The sequence below is a fragment of the Sus scrofa genome, chromosome 7 (assembly GCF_000003025.6).
Source record: "Sus scrofa isolate TJ Tabasco breed Duroc chromosome 7, Sscrofa11.1, whole genome shotgun sequence".
NCBI classification, from domain to species: Eukaryota; Metazoa; Chordata; class Mammalia; order Artiodactyla; family Suidae; genus Sus; species Sus scrofa.
This window is the reverse complement of record NC_010449.5, coordinates 10,444,262-10,458,181: the sequence shown is the minus strand read 5'-3', so window position 1 is coordinate 10,458,181 and position 13,920 is coordinate 10,444,262. Positions and strand designations below refer to the sequence as shown.

The following is a 13,920-nucleotide window of genomic DNA, read 5'->3' as shown; positions in this document are numbered from 1 at the left end:
TTTATTTTTTTGCTTTTTAGGGCCACACCCGCAGCATATGGAGGTTCTCAGGCTAGGGGTCTAATCAGAGCTGGAGCCGCCGGCCTACCTCACAGCCACAGCCACACAGGATCTAAACTGCATCTTCGACCTACACCACAGCTCATGGCAACGCTGGATCCTTAACCCACTGAGAGAGGCCAGGGATGGAACCCGCATCCTCATGGACACCAGTCAGATTTGTTTCTGCTGCACAACGGAAACTCCCCGTAGGAATTTTTATTGTTTGCTCAACCAGAAGTTTGAAAGTAAATGGTCCTAAGGAAGGTTCGATACCATCAGGGCCTCAGGCTCACCGCGGCTGCCGTAGCTCCAGACATCATACCTTCATGTGCTAGAACCGAAGGGAGAAGGACAAAAATAACGTCCTCCTCATATCCTCCTCTCTCATAAGGAAGGAAAATCTTTTTCAATTGCTTCCAGCAGATTTTACATGACATACCCTTGGTCAAAAGCGAATATATGTCTACCTATGTCTGGCCAAGGAGAATGGGCTTGCCTTGGTTGCCTGCAAAGGGCCAGAGAGTAAATAATGCAGTCTTTGCAAACTCTACGGTCTCATCTCTGCTGTTGCAGCATGAAAGCACCTGGAGATGAAAGGTAGAGGCATGAGTGTCTGTGTTCCAAGAAATTTTTACCCAAAGAGTTGGCAGCTGGATCTTGCCAATCCCTGCCTTGGACCAGTCACAAGCCATCAGTGTCACTGAGTACGTCGCCGTCCAGATTAAAGCTGGGTTCTGTTAGCAAGGGAAGAAGGACAACGGCTGTTGAGCGGAGCGTGCTGCAGGGAGAGGGGTGCTGCAGAACTCGAGGGAAAGCAGTGAGATTTAAAGGTGTGAGGAGCAGAGTTGGACCCCTCAGGAAGCTAGAGGCTACACGCACGCAGAGATGGGAAAGCACAAACCCACCTGCTTCTGGTGTGGACACATCCCCAGTGTCCACACCAGTAGTTCAGACTGCTATGGAAGAGCCCTAGGATTCCTCAGAGGTGCCCGGGGCATGTGTAGGGGGGACCACAATGAGAGGGCCCGTCGCAGGCCCCTGCCCTTGCAACCGGAGCCAGAGACTTCTTATTTTCATCTGTTCTACGTACAGGCGTTCCTCCGAGATAGTGCAGGTTTGGTTCCAGACCACAACAATAAAGCAAAAATTGCAATAAAGCGGAGTCACAGGAATTTTTTGGTTTTCCAGTGCATATAAAATTATGATTACACAACATAGTCTATTAAGTGTACAAACACATGAGGTCTAAAAACACAAGGTATATACCTTAGTTTAAAAATACTTTATTGCTAAACAATAGTGACCATCCTCTGAGCCTTCTGCGAGTTGTAATCCTTTTGCAAATGGCAGGGTCAAAGGTCACTGATTATGAGTCACCATAACAAATATATTAAGAATGAGAAAGTTTGATGAAATATTGCAAAAATTACCAAAACACGACACAGGGACGTGGAGGCGGCAAATGCTGCTGGGAAAATGCACCGATAACCTTGCTTACAGGATTGCCCCAAACCTTCAATTGTAAAAAGCCAAAAAAAAATTCAACTTCTTCGAAGTGCAATAAAGCGGAGAACAAAAAAAGAGGATTCCTATAGTGCATTTCTGTTTGGGGGGCCTTAATGGGAGGGAGCAGGGGGAAATCGCTAATAAAAAAAATTAGAAACCACTGGCCTAAAAGATAAAAATCTAATCTGCCCATAAAGTATCACTTTCTAATTATATCTCCTGTGTTTCTAGTAAACTCTGCCCTCAGGAGATGCCTTATGCAAGACCGACTTCATCGCAAGTTACTCTACCCTTGTCCCTTTCCTTCAGCCTTGCACCCCAGCTCATCTGCAGGCCAGGACGCCCCTCTTAATTCTACTCAAAGAGAAACTTTCCCCAACATAGAAGCTCCCTCTCAGGCTAACATAACGTATTTGCATGTTACAGCTGGTGGCAAAGGGAATGTTAAGAGGGAAAGGAGTCTCTGTCTTTACATTTCATACCTAGTTGTACAGAAAGAACATAAATGAAAGTTGAGCATAAAGCAACGAGCGTGATTAGTATATGTGTGACACACACACACACACACACATAAGCAACATACACTTCCGAATGCGTCTGACCCTGCCTACATCCCTGGAATACATGCTCTCCAGTAAAGCTGCCAGAACTCACCTCCTTGGCGGGGGGGGGGCTTTCTTTTTGGCAATTTAGATCCAGTTTTCAAGCCACAAAACCAGCCCATTCAGGTATGGTGTATCCTATTTCCTTTTCCCAAGAATGGTTTCTCCTACCTTAATGGACTCTTTCGCTGGACTCCAAATGACTTCCAGGTGGTTCGAAACAGCACCTCCGCCTTCAAAAGCAGCATTGATGTGCCTCAGGTTCTGAAGGTGATTCCTCAGAAGATGCCCCCACTGTTAAGGGCAATGGCCACTCTACAGCCATGACTGGACTCCTGAAAACATAAAGCAGGGGAGGTCCCTTCAGCTGGCATAGTCAAGGAAGTTCTTAGATGGAAACAAGTACAGTTGGACCTTGAAGCTGGATGAGGTTTGGTTAAGAATAGGAATAAGGAGTTCCCATCATGGCTCAGTGGTTAACGAACCCGTCTAGCATCCATGAGGATGTGGGTTCCATCTCCGGCCTCCCTCAGTGGGTTAAGGATCCAGTGTTACCGTAAGCTGTGGTGTAGGTCACAGAACTCAGATCTGACATTGCTGTGGCTGTGGTGTAAGCCAGCAGCTGTAGCTCCAATTAGACCCCTACCCTGGGAACCTCCATATGCCATGGGTACAGCCCTAAAAAGACAAAAAACCAAAAAAAAAAAAAAAAATGATAGGAATAAAGATTCAGGGATGAAGAAGTGACTGTGAAATCTGGTTTCAAATCCAGGCTTTGCCATTTACTAGCTGTGGACGGTGCCTTATTTATTTAACTTCTCTGGACCTCAGCCTCCTCATCTGTGAAATGGAAACAATCAGACTATTTATCTCTCAAGGCTGTTGTTAAGGATTAAGTGAGTTAACACAGGTAAAACCTTAAGTGTGATGTAAACGTCTGCCCATGGCCAGGACTAACGGTCCCCAACATGGAGTGAAATCTCACTGACCCTCTCTCCTGGTCAGTCTCAGGGATGCATGAAGTGCTTCATTTTTTAGATATGAAAAAGTTTAGTCCAATCAAAATAGAAAACCTGACCCTCTCATTGAAATCGGTGATTCTCTCCTTCCACCAGTAACTGGAAGTGGCTGAGGTCTGGGGACTTGTGCTTGGGAGGGAACATGGTCAGAGTTTGTTTCTTCTCCTCAGACTCCCCCATCACCAGTGGTTCAGTTCTCTCAGGACCCAAACAACAAATTCTTCAAGGAGGGCTCAGCTGTTAAGCAGGGGTTGGCGAGAGACAACCAAACCAAATGCTGGCTCTTTCTCTCTATGGGTATTTGGGTGGGGATTTTCAATGGTTGGAGGTCCCCTTCCATGGGCAGCCTCTGCTAGTGGGCCACCCTTCCCCCACAGATCCTTGCTCAAGCTGCTCATCTCACCTTCGCCTGGGAAAGTAGGTCCACTTTGTCAACAGGAAGACTAGCGTAGGTGTGCCTGGCCAGCTCTTGCAAAAGAGGCTGTTCCAAACACCTCCTCCTCTTGCCACTATAAACAATTCTCTCTCCTCTGAGGTCACATCTGTCCCTATGTCCCCCAAGCTCCAGGAGACACTTGTAAAGCGCTCCAGGTGGTTCTGTGGAGCCCTCCTCATCTTAGGGTAGGCAGGAAACCACAACAGGTGGACACTTTCTTTAAAAAAAAAAAAAAAAAAAATTCCCTGCTATCTTTTCCTGGGTCCTTAGCTTCCCATCACCCCATCACACAGCCTGGAGGTGAGAGATGGCGCTGTTGCCTCCAGCATCCCCACAGATAAGGTCTGCGCCTCATTGTAGAACGTGGGCGGCAGTTAGCGCATATTGTTCTGTGTTCAAGTCTGAGCAGAAACTCAGCACGTGTGAACAGGAGTCCCCCGTTATCATCCTTTGATGGGTGGATGAATGGCGAGATCTGAGCAGACTAGGAGCATTATGGGAAATTCCCTGGCTGGCAGTTTAGGGGGCCCAGGGAAGGGCGTGACTACCAGACAATGGAATTTGGGCTTCGGGGTACAGACAATGGGAAGCAAGGAGTGTTTCTCTCTCCTTCTCCCCAGGTATGAAAGTGCAGCCCCAGTCACGTGCCTTGCCCTCACATTCTCTGAACTCCCTTTTTCATCGAGTCACGTTGGCCCAGAGAGCTCACAGAACGTTTTGTTTACAATCAAAAAAGGAGCGAGGTATGCGTGGGGGGGGGGGGGAAGTAGACTGCACTAGGGGACATGAGAACAGCCACAAGCCAAGGAGAAAAGTGAAGGAAGAAAAAAAATTCCAGTGAGCAGAGAGAAAAGTCGCCCCTCCAATCCTCACACACGAAATGAGGACGCCTGGCGCCTGCAGCGGGGTCAAATGAGGTCAGAGGAGCTTATCTCTCCGTGTGCCTGGAATTAAGGGCATCCCAGGACAGCTGCGGAGCAGGAGGTTCCCGGGCCTCCTCCACATAAGCGGGTTAAGATCCCAGGACTCGCGTGCAAAAAAAGATCTTCAGGAAAATGGTGGTGGTTTAGTTCTTTTACCAAAAAAAAAGGCTGCAGATGGTTTCTCTGATGAAGGAAGCTCTCAAGAAGGACAAAGAATAATTGTCGAAAAGTTTGTTCTATGTCTCTTTCAGAATCAATTCTCAGCAAGCAAAAACCCAAACCACTGCTGAAAGCAAGAACCTACCTCCTTCAATTACAGTCCCCAATCCCGAGTTGGGGACAAAGAGAAACGCCATCGGGGCGTGCAACTCTCCCGGAGGAACCCCGAAATCCGAGGGGCTCGGCCAGCTGGCCCCGGAGCGCCCCAGGGCCGGGTGCGTCTACATTCACTAAAACTTTTGCAGGAGGGGTGTGAGGACTTGGCCGCCCCGCGCGGCTCGCGGGGACCTGGACCAGGCACCAGCAGCGCGGCACTGCCACCTTGTGGGCGCCCACCGTCCGGAAGGTGGGGGCGGCGGAGGGCTGGGGGCCCCGCGCGGCGGGCGCCGCCCGCAGGAACGCGCCACCAAGCGGGAGCCGTGAGAGCCCGCGGGGGCGGGGCCGGGGGCGGGGCGCGCCAGCGCCGGTCACGTGGGTTAGCAACAGGCAGCAGCCAATGGGAGCGCGAGTCAGGTGGTGCGTGCGCTCGCCGCCCGCGGGAGAGGCCAGGCGGGAGTGGAGGCGTTCACGCGCCGGGGGCTGAATGGGGCTGGGAAAAGGCTCTCTAAACGGGTACGCCTCTTGGGCATGGAGGCCCTGGCGGCGGCGGAGGGGCGGGCGAGAGCCTTAAAATAGCTGAGAGCTTTAAATCAGGACTCTCCCACTTGCACGCCCCAAAGCAGCAACCCCGGGGACAGTGGGCGGCGGCAGGGTGGGAAGCGGAGGAAGAGCATCCTGAAGCCCGTGCCTCCCTTTCCCCCAACCAGCCACTTGTTGCCATGCCAGAGCCTTGGGGCTGAAACTGCCACTTGGATCCCCATAAGGGGATTAAAACAAAAAGAATAATGAAGTTCCTGGCGGTGGCCCCTCCGTGTTGGCAACCTCGCCCTGCCTGTAGCAGGTAGGGAAGACAGGCTCGGTCATTAGCCACTCACGGAGCCCAAGATTTGGCCCCAAGAGGCCAAAGCAGAGCAAAGGCAGGAATTGGGTCAAAAGGAAAAGTCAGCTTAGTAGTTGGTTTTAATTATCGTAAGTGGAAACGCCACATCCAAAAGTACATCTAATGACTTGTATGGTAATCCCAACGTGTTGACATAAACCAGCCCGCTCCTGAACGCAGAGAAGACCACAACACAAACTGTCAGAGGTATATTCCAGGACAGGGGCAAAACCAGGACCAAAAGAGACAAACATGGTTTCATCAGATTCTCGCTTTTCTGGTTTCATGGTCAGGTGCACATCTGATCCTCCTAATAGGGCATCTCTCTCTGTCTGTCTCATTGCCTTACAATGTCCTCCTGAAAGCTCTTTGGCATCTTTTCTGTTTGGGGGTTCACCTCGTGTTTTCTTCCTCTGAAATGAATCCAGGGAGTAGACGGCCTCAGAAGAGCATCTAATCCATTGCCTTGCCTCAAGGCACTTTGAAAGACTATAAATTGTGATAGAGTAAGGTGTTATTATAGAGACCAGAATATCTCAGAACCTACAGGATCTAGCCATTTCTCTTCTTAAGGTAACCTAGGGAAAGCTGTGGCAGGGTACCCTTTTAATAACCACTTTGAGTAAGATATAATAAGAACTTTCTGATCCCAGGTTTTATTTGCTTCTATTTAAGCTCTTTCAGGGTCAGGCTATGCCAGAGGGCAGTTGAACATCTGCCCAGCAGCTTATGGGAAGGATGTGCACTTCCCTCTGTCAGGAACAGAGATCAGGGGTGCCAGCTGCCACTGGGAACCTTGCCTGGTGTCCAGGCACCGTGGGGATTTGCCAGGTGGCTCTGAGAAGATGACCACTCTGAGTCATTTTCTTCTTTTACTCCAACACTGCCAGGTGAGTTCACTGATTCACTCAATGAATAGGCCTTATGCACTTACCATGTGTGGAGATAAATGGACTGTACTTGATGGTCATGATTATGCAAATTTGATACAGTATTTGACCAGGAGAGGGTTTGGAAGATGTCAAGAGGATTCAACAACTATTTAGTGAGCTCTGACTCTGTGCCAGGCCTTTGTGTAGGCACTGGGGCTACAGCAAGGAACTTGCACAGTGAGACAGACTCTTGAGGAACGGAAGCAAGAATGGGTAGGTGCACCTGTTTCTCGGGTCCAGTAGTAAGTCCCTACCCCACACTAGCTTATTGTTGCTCTCTCTTATTTTGCTCCCTCAAACCCCTCCCTTTCAGTCCTGCATTCTTTGGGGAAGGGACTTACTTGATCATGGAGCAGTAAGGTCACCCACATGTTTCATATTATTAAATAATGTGACATGATAGGAAGAATCACAGGCCAGAAATAAAGAACCATATACCTGGTTTCAGCCCTGGCTCTGCCACTTGATGAAGTCTGTATCTTTCTTTTTTTTTTTTTTTTTTTGTCTTTTTTTAGCTATTTCTTGGGCCGCTCCCGCGGCATATGGAGGTTCCCAGGCTAGGGGTCCAATCGGAGCTGTAGCCACCGGCCTACGCCAGAGCCACAGCAACGCGGGATCCGAGCCGCGTCTGCAACCTACACCACAGCTCACGGCAACGCCGGATCCTTAACCCACTGAGCAAGGGCAGGGACCAAACCCTCAACCTCATGGTTCCTAGTTGGATTTGTTAACCACTGCGCCACGACGGGAACTCCTGTATCTTTCTATAAATCTCTTAAGCTTTGAATCCCTTATCCCTAAAATAGGATGATTCTTGCCCTGCAACTCCCCAGAGTCAAGACTGGAGGCTTTGGTTTTCTCATCTGTAAATTGAGAGGTTTGAACTAGATTTAAGGTTTGCATTCTTTCTTTAGAAGTGGACTTCCATTTTAAGATAAAATCTAACCTGCAGTTCCTATTGTGGCTCAACAGTAACAAACCCAAATAGTATCCACGAGGATGAGAGTCTAATGCCTGGCCTGGCTCAGTGGGTTAAGGATCTGGCATTGCTATGAGCTGTGGTGTAGTAGGTCGAAGACATGGCTCAGATCTGGCGTTGCTGTGGCTGTGGTATAGGCTGGCAGCTAAAGCTCCAATTCCACCCCTAGCCTGGGAACTTCCATATGCCATAGATGTGGTCCTAAAAAGCAAAAAAAAAAAAAAAAAAAAAAAAAAAGATAAAATCTAACCTAAAACCCCAACAGTGAAGACAGGCTTGCTCTAGTGGCCCCAGGAGAGAAGGCTCAGAGTCCTGCACACTCTCCTTCCCTCATCCTTACAAGGCCTTTGCGGCACTTGTGCAGGATCCCAGGGTTCCACTGAGCACAGTGTGAAACCTGCTGTATTCAATGGTTTATAGTACCTCCTAGTCCTAAAACTCTATAAATCAAGATATTCTAATTTGGGGTGTCTATGATAAGATTTAACCCCTGTTTTCTTCCATCATTAATTAATAGGTTGTGGGAGACAGGCACCAGTCCTACTAAAACCAAGATATGTTTCAGTCCTCTCTCCTTCTTTGTGAAGTTAATCTTTCTGTCACAGAACAAAACTAGATTCTGATGGAAGACAACATTCTGTAAGGAGAAAAATACCAGATTGAGAGTAAGAAGATAAGTGTTCCAACCCAGGCCTTGCCTTTAACTAGCTCCCCAAACTTGATCAAGGCAAGGAAACTTACTAATCCATCCAAATCAATAAAATGAAGAGGTTGGGTGACTCAGTAATCCTAAAATAACACATGCCCATTTCTGGACTCCATGCCCTAATGAGTTTCTCTAAATTAAGTAACTTTCAAATTCCACCTTTCTAAAGGCCAAGTCACTCTATCACATTCTCTTTGTTATATATACTCACCCTATTTGGAGAGGAAGGGGGGGGTGGGGGAGAAGACAAATTAGGTCGTAACTGACACCATCAGGACATCTAGCTAGAAATACCCACTGAATCACTGCTGTGTTTGCACAGGTGGTTGGAGCTCACAGTATGCCCTGACCTCAACTTACCAAGTGGGAGCCATATCTCCATTAATAAGGGTCCTGCTAGGCACAGAACTTCAGTATGGGCATTCTTGGGGGCAAACCAGAAAATCCCAGGGTTTGGGAATGTTTCAAGCAAACAGTCTGGATTCAAGACCCAGGACCAGGGATTGGACCAAAAGGAATGACCCCACAAGAGACAAACAGAATGATGCATTGCCTCTAAGCAATGTCCTGGGAAAAGGCAACAGGCCTTGCCCGGGAAGCCAGGGAACTTGAGGGATGGACACAAAAACAACAGCTCTGGTCATGGCTGTGACTTGGCTATAAGTTAACTTTATGGGTCACTGAGTCTGGAAACAGACTATAAAAAGAAGACAGCATGGACCAAGCAGCTTTGTGTTGGAAATGGCTGTGACCAGTTGCTTCTGGAAGGGAGATGCATTGACTGCCATAAAACTTGATGGGCTCAGCACTGGTCTGTAAAGGCTGGAATCGGAAGTAAACTTTGGACCTGAGTAATTGCTCGGAAGCTGTGCTTAAGCGTGGGAGCCGAGGGGATTTTGTTCCAAGCAGTAAACAATATGGTACCTAACTGATGCATATGATCTGCCTTCTCTGTGACCTCTACTCCCAAAGTCCTGTCTGCAGGCAGCTCCTTTAGGTTAATCTCACAGTCCACACAAATTGGTACCATTTGACTTTTACTACAATGGCTTTATTAAAACAAACAAAAAACCTCCTTGTTGTTCCCGAAACATTTAAGGTAAAACAAAATGAAAACATCAACCTTGGAGACTTGCTATCCTTAACTATCTCTTCTGGAGGAAACAAAAATGCGTTACATTTTATGTTACCTTTTCTCCAACCATTCAACTCTAGCCTCCTCCAGCTACTCAACAATTATTTATACAAAGCACAGACTTTCATGTCACCTGGTGCCAGAAAGCAGACCATCCACAGTTGGAAGCAATGAATAAAACAAGATTCTGCCAGAAATATTTCAAAAAATACATGTCTTGGAGTTTCCATTGTGGCTCAGTGGTATAAACCTGACTAGTATCCATGAGGACGTGGGTTTGATCCCTGGCCTCACTCAGTGGTTTAAGGATCCAGCATTTGCTGTGGGTTGCAGTGTAGGCAACAGATTCGGCTCGGATCTGGTGTTGCTGTGGTTGTGGCCTAGGCCAGTGGCTACAGATCTGATTCAACCCCTAGCCTGGAAACTTCCATATGCTGTGGGTGCAGCCCAAAGAAGACTGCCCCCCCACCAAAAAAAAGTCCAACCACAGTGTAATTAGCAATGAATAAAACAAGATTCTGCCAGAAATATTTCAAAAAAATACATGTTTTTCACTTGATTTTTTTCACCATTCAGAAGGGATATTACAAATATGACTCAAAGTACAACGCAGGAAAGCACTGAACTGAGTTTCACAAGGCCAAAGAGCTCGTCTTAGCTCTCACTATCGCTGTGTGGCAATCAGAACATAACCTCCTATCTCTGAGCCTCCGTTTGTTTCTCTGGAGGATGAGGGAGGTTGCACTGGGTCATATGCTACCTCACTAAGCTCATCTGTAACAGCCGTTACTATGTCCCGAGGCAAGCACTTTGCCTTCTTTATCAGAGTCCTCATAACAACCCTGTGATGTATGTATTATTATTTTCTCCATTTTTCAGATAAGGAAACCGGGCTCCGAGAGGTTTAGAAACATGTCCAAGGTCACAGAGTGCGTAAGTGACAAGTCTGGCATTTCAACCTGGCGTTTCCCCCAGATCCCAAGTTGCATCAACGATTTCATGTTACCGAACCACCTTAGCGTTCACCCCGGGCGGAGGGCACTCTAGTATTTAATTTATATCATATCTTCACCTTGACTTGCATGGAGCTGCTAATATAGATCATGCCTACATTGGTCACCACTCTCTCATCTTTAGGGAGGCACCCATCAGGGGCTGCCAGAGCAGAGGAAGTACTTGGGGGACAGCGTGCCCAGCCCCCTCCTCAGGGATGGGGAGGAGAGGATACTTTGCCTAGTGAGCGTGGACCCAGCATTCAGAATCCATGAGGCCACTGCTGCCCAGGAATGACCCAGGTAGAAGGGACAAGGGGAACTCAGTGATGCCTGACCAAGACCTTCCTGTCACTTCCCAACACACCCCTCAGACCAAGCCTGGCATCTAAATCTCCCGCCATGTGTGCAGCCAACACGATGCCCTGTATGTAGCCGAGCAGAGCCAAGAAAGACCAGCAAAACGTCCTTCTCAGGAAGCTGGGGATGGGGCAGCTTGGTTTCTGGCTTCCCCACCTGTGAGGTCACTGCTCCTGCGTGGACACCCTCCCAAACATCAACGTGCTCCATGAGATGACACAGAGGCCCGCACCTGCCTCGTGACCGAAGACTTAAGATTCCCTGAAATCAAATGAGCTCACTTTGTCTCTACAGACCTTAGGGGGTGTTTGGGTTTCCATGATGTTGAGAACAAAAAAACAGCCATTTCTGTAAGAAGGGACAATAATGATCCAGAGATGCATAAAACACAGACCCTGCTTGTGAAAAGGCAGTCTCCTGAGGTCTACCAGGGCTTCACTCTGCTTAGGACCTATTGGGTTAACCCAGTTATCCTAAGACCAGGAAAAAAGACACATGGGAGATAAGTATAATTTTTTAGGTCCACAAATTATTAACATGCATGTAATGGATTAAGTAGAAAACAATCAGTTGAAGAATGTCAACCTGAAGAAACTGCACATTTTGTCTTAAAATACTGGGGCTGTCAGAAACAATGCAAAATGATCTCATTCATTATCAAGAAAGAGGAAGCAGCTAGGCGTATTCTCAAGAATCACAGTGGAGGAGCTAATTCTGCTTTACTTGTTTATATTAGATTAATCTTGATCTGTATTGTGCATGTAAATTACACTTCCTCCAATAAATTCAATTTTGCAGATAAAGATGTACTTTTTTTCTGATCTATTTTTAGTTGCTTGAAAACTGCCCCATATTTTGCTAACCACGTACGTATTATAGGAACCCCCTACCAGCTCCCTGAGGTGATAATTATCATTTGGAGAAGCCCCCTTGAGGAATGCGTGAATATTCCAGGGGAAAATAACTGACTTCGATGTTAGGAGACCAAGAATTGATTCTAGCTCTACCCCTAACTAGAAGTGAACTTCCAGACAAATGACTTCACCTTTCCAGTTCCGTGTACAGTGAGGGAGGAAAATTAGATGACATCTTTCTAAGATTCCTTACAGCTCTAAAATTATGTCTTTGCTCAACTCTCATGAACAAAAGCAAGGAGACTCTCCTGCATGAGAACACTAGATCGACTGGGAGGCATTGACACAGGGATGGACTGGAGGCTGAGCCAGGGACCCTGGAAGCATGCATGTGGAAAAGAGCCAGCGGCAAAGGCTGGTGCCTGGTTCCCAGGAAATCCCCGGGGTGGGGTCCTGGTTCTATCCTGAGCTCGCACTGAGACTGTGCAGTGGGATTCCATGGTGTTAAGGAGACCCATGGATTGTCCTCTGAATTAGTCAGGAATATTTCCATCAGGAGAAGGGACAGGTTTTTTTAAAATGTATCGGGAGGAGTTCCTGCTGTGGTGCAGTCAGTTAAGATTCTGACTGCAGCGGCCTGGGTCACTGTGGAGGTGTGAGTGCCATCCCTGGCCCAGCGCAGTGAGGTAAAGGATTCGGTGTTGCTGCAGTTGTGGCATAGGTCGCAGCTGCAGCGTGGATTTAATCCCCGGCCCAGGAACTTCCACAAGCCTCTGCTGTGGCCATAAAAAAAAAAAAGGAGAAAAATGCAGCAAGAGTGAAGAGTTTCATAAAGAATGACACCTCTGACGAGAAGAGACCCATCTTTCAGACCCCAATTTTTTGTTCTCTCCACTAAACCCTGATAATTGGACAAGATTTTAGTGGTTACATTGATCTTAACCTTCTAGGTCATCCTGCAGGTAGTGGAGAGATTCTTTAACAGCAAGCGTTTGCTACTGATCTTTTTCTGGGTCTGATTAAACCTGATGTGCAGGCACTTGCTCACTGCCCACAGGGATGCATAAATAATATTCCTGTCCCACTGGTCTTTGTTTTCTGGCTAGGCAGTTTCCTGGACTTTATTATTCTTTTCCTTTTTTTCTTTCTCTTTCTTCCTTTTTTGTTTTGGGTTTTGTTTCTATAAGGCCACAAATGTGGCATATGGAGGTTCCCAGGCTAGGGGTCAAATCCGAGCTATGGCTGCCAGCCTACGCCATAGCCACAGCAACTCAGGATCCCATCCATATCCTCGACCAGCACCAGAGCTCACAGCAAGGCCAGGGATCCTTAACCCACTGAGCAAGGCCAGGGATCAAACCTGCGTCCTTTTGGATACTAGTCAGGTTGGTTACCACTGAGCCACGACAGGAACTCCTGGCTAAAAACCAACAGAAACAAGTCAACCCTTTCATTCTCCCTCACTTTCAAAGCAAATGTTTTATTTAAATATTTGAATATATTATTTATATTTAAATATTAAATCTATATATTATTTATATAAATATGTGTACATTATTTCTATAAACATATTTAAATATTCAGTGTCCACCTAGGGAAAAGCACTGTGTATGATACTGTGAGGGATATCAAAATAAATTTTAAAAACACACAGCACAGTGGCCGAGGGTAGACTCTGCAATAAGAGCCTGAATTAAAATTCTGGTCCCACTATTTGTTAGCTGTGTGACCTTGGACAAGTTACTTCACTTCTCTGCTCCTCTGCATCCTGACCTGCGGTGTGGGGATAATGTGAGTACCTGCTCATGAAGATGCTATGAGGATTAAATTAAACCACGTCTATAAAACACTTAGAAGACACCTGACACCAAGCAAATGCTCAACAGCTGTTAGCCCTTGAGTTCATAAATGATGGAGGTGCACCTAAGCCTCAGTAATGAACAATTATATCAGTGCCGTCCACTAACTTGGATAGTTGTGAGATTCTATTTTCCTCTTACTATCTAAAGCTACCCATATTTTGGTGCAGTTTTTCTGAAACCATAAAAATCTCTTCCCATCATATCAATGATTTTCCACTCTCAAATCTCAAAGCACTAAGGGAATGAAAACACACATAATACATCTTTTTTTCCCCTTGCTGTGCCAGGCACCACACTAAGCAATTTACCTCTGGGTTTCTGGTTGTTTTGTTATGTTTAAACCTCTCTCAACACCTCAATTCCCCATTTGCATA

The 13,920-nt window shown here is 47.0% G+C and overlaps 1 long non-coding RNA gene across 3 annotated transcripts in view; it reads right to left on the bottom strand.

Annotated features, from left to right (window-relative positions):
- LOC106507125 overlaps positions 1-13,920 on the bottom strand; it is a 267,777-nt gene that overhangs the window by 211,989 nt on the left and 41,868 nt on the right. The window contains exons 1-2 of one of the 3 annotated variants that reach the window (XR_002346313.1): positions 4,833-5,128; positions 2,322-2,485 (exon numbers count right to left, since the gene is read on the bottom strand). This is a non-coding gene — a long non-coding RNA (uncharacterized LOC106507125). Of the gene's footprint in view, positions 1-2,321; positions 2,486-4,832; positions 5,129-13,920 lie in introns of those variants that run through there. The other 2 variants (XR_002346311.1, XR_002346312.1) reach the window with 2 other exon arrangements.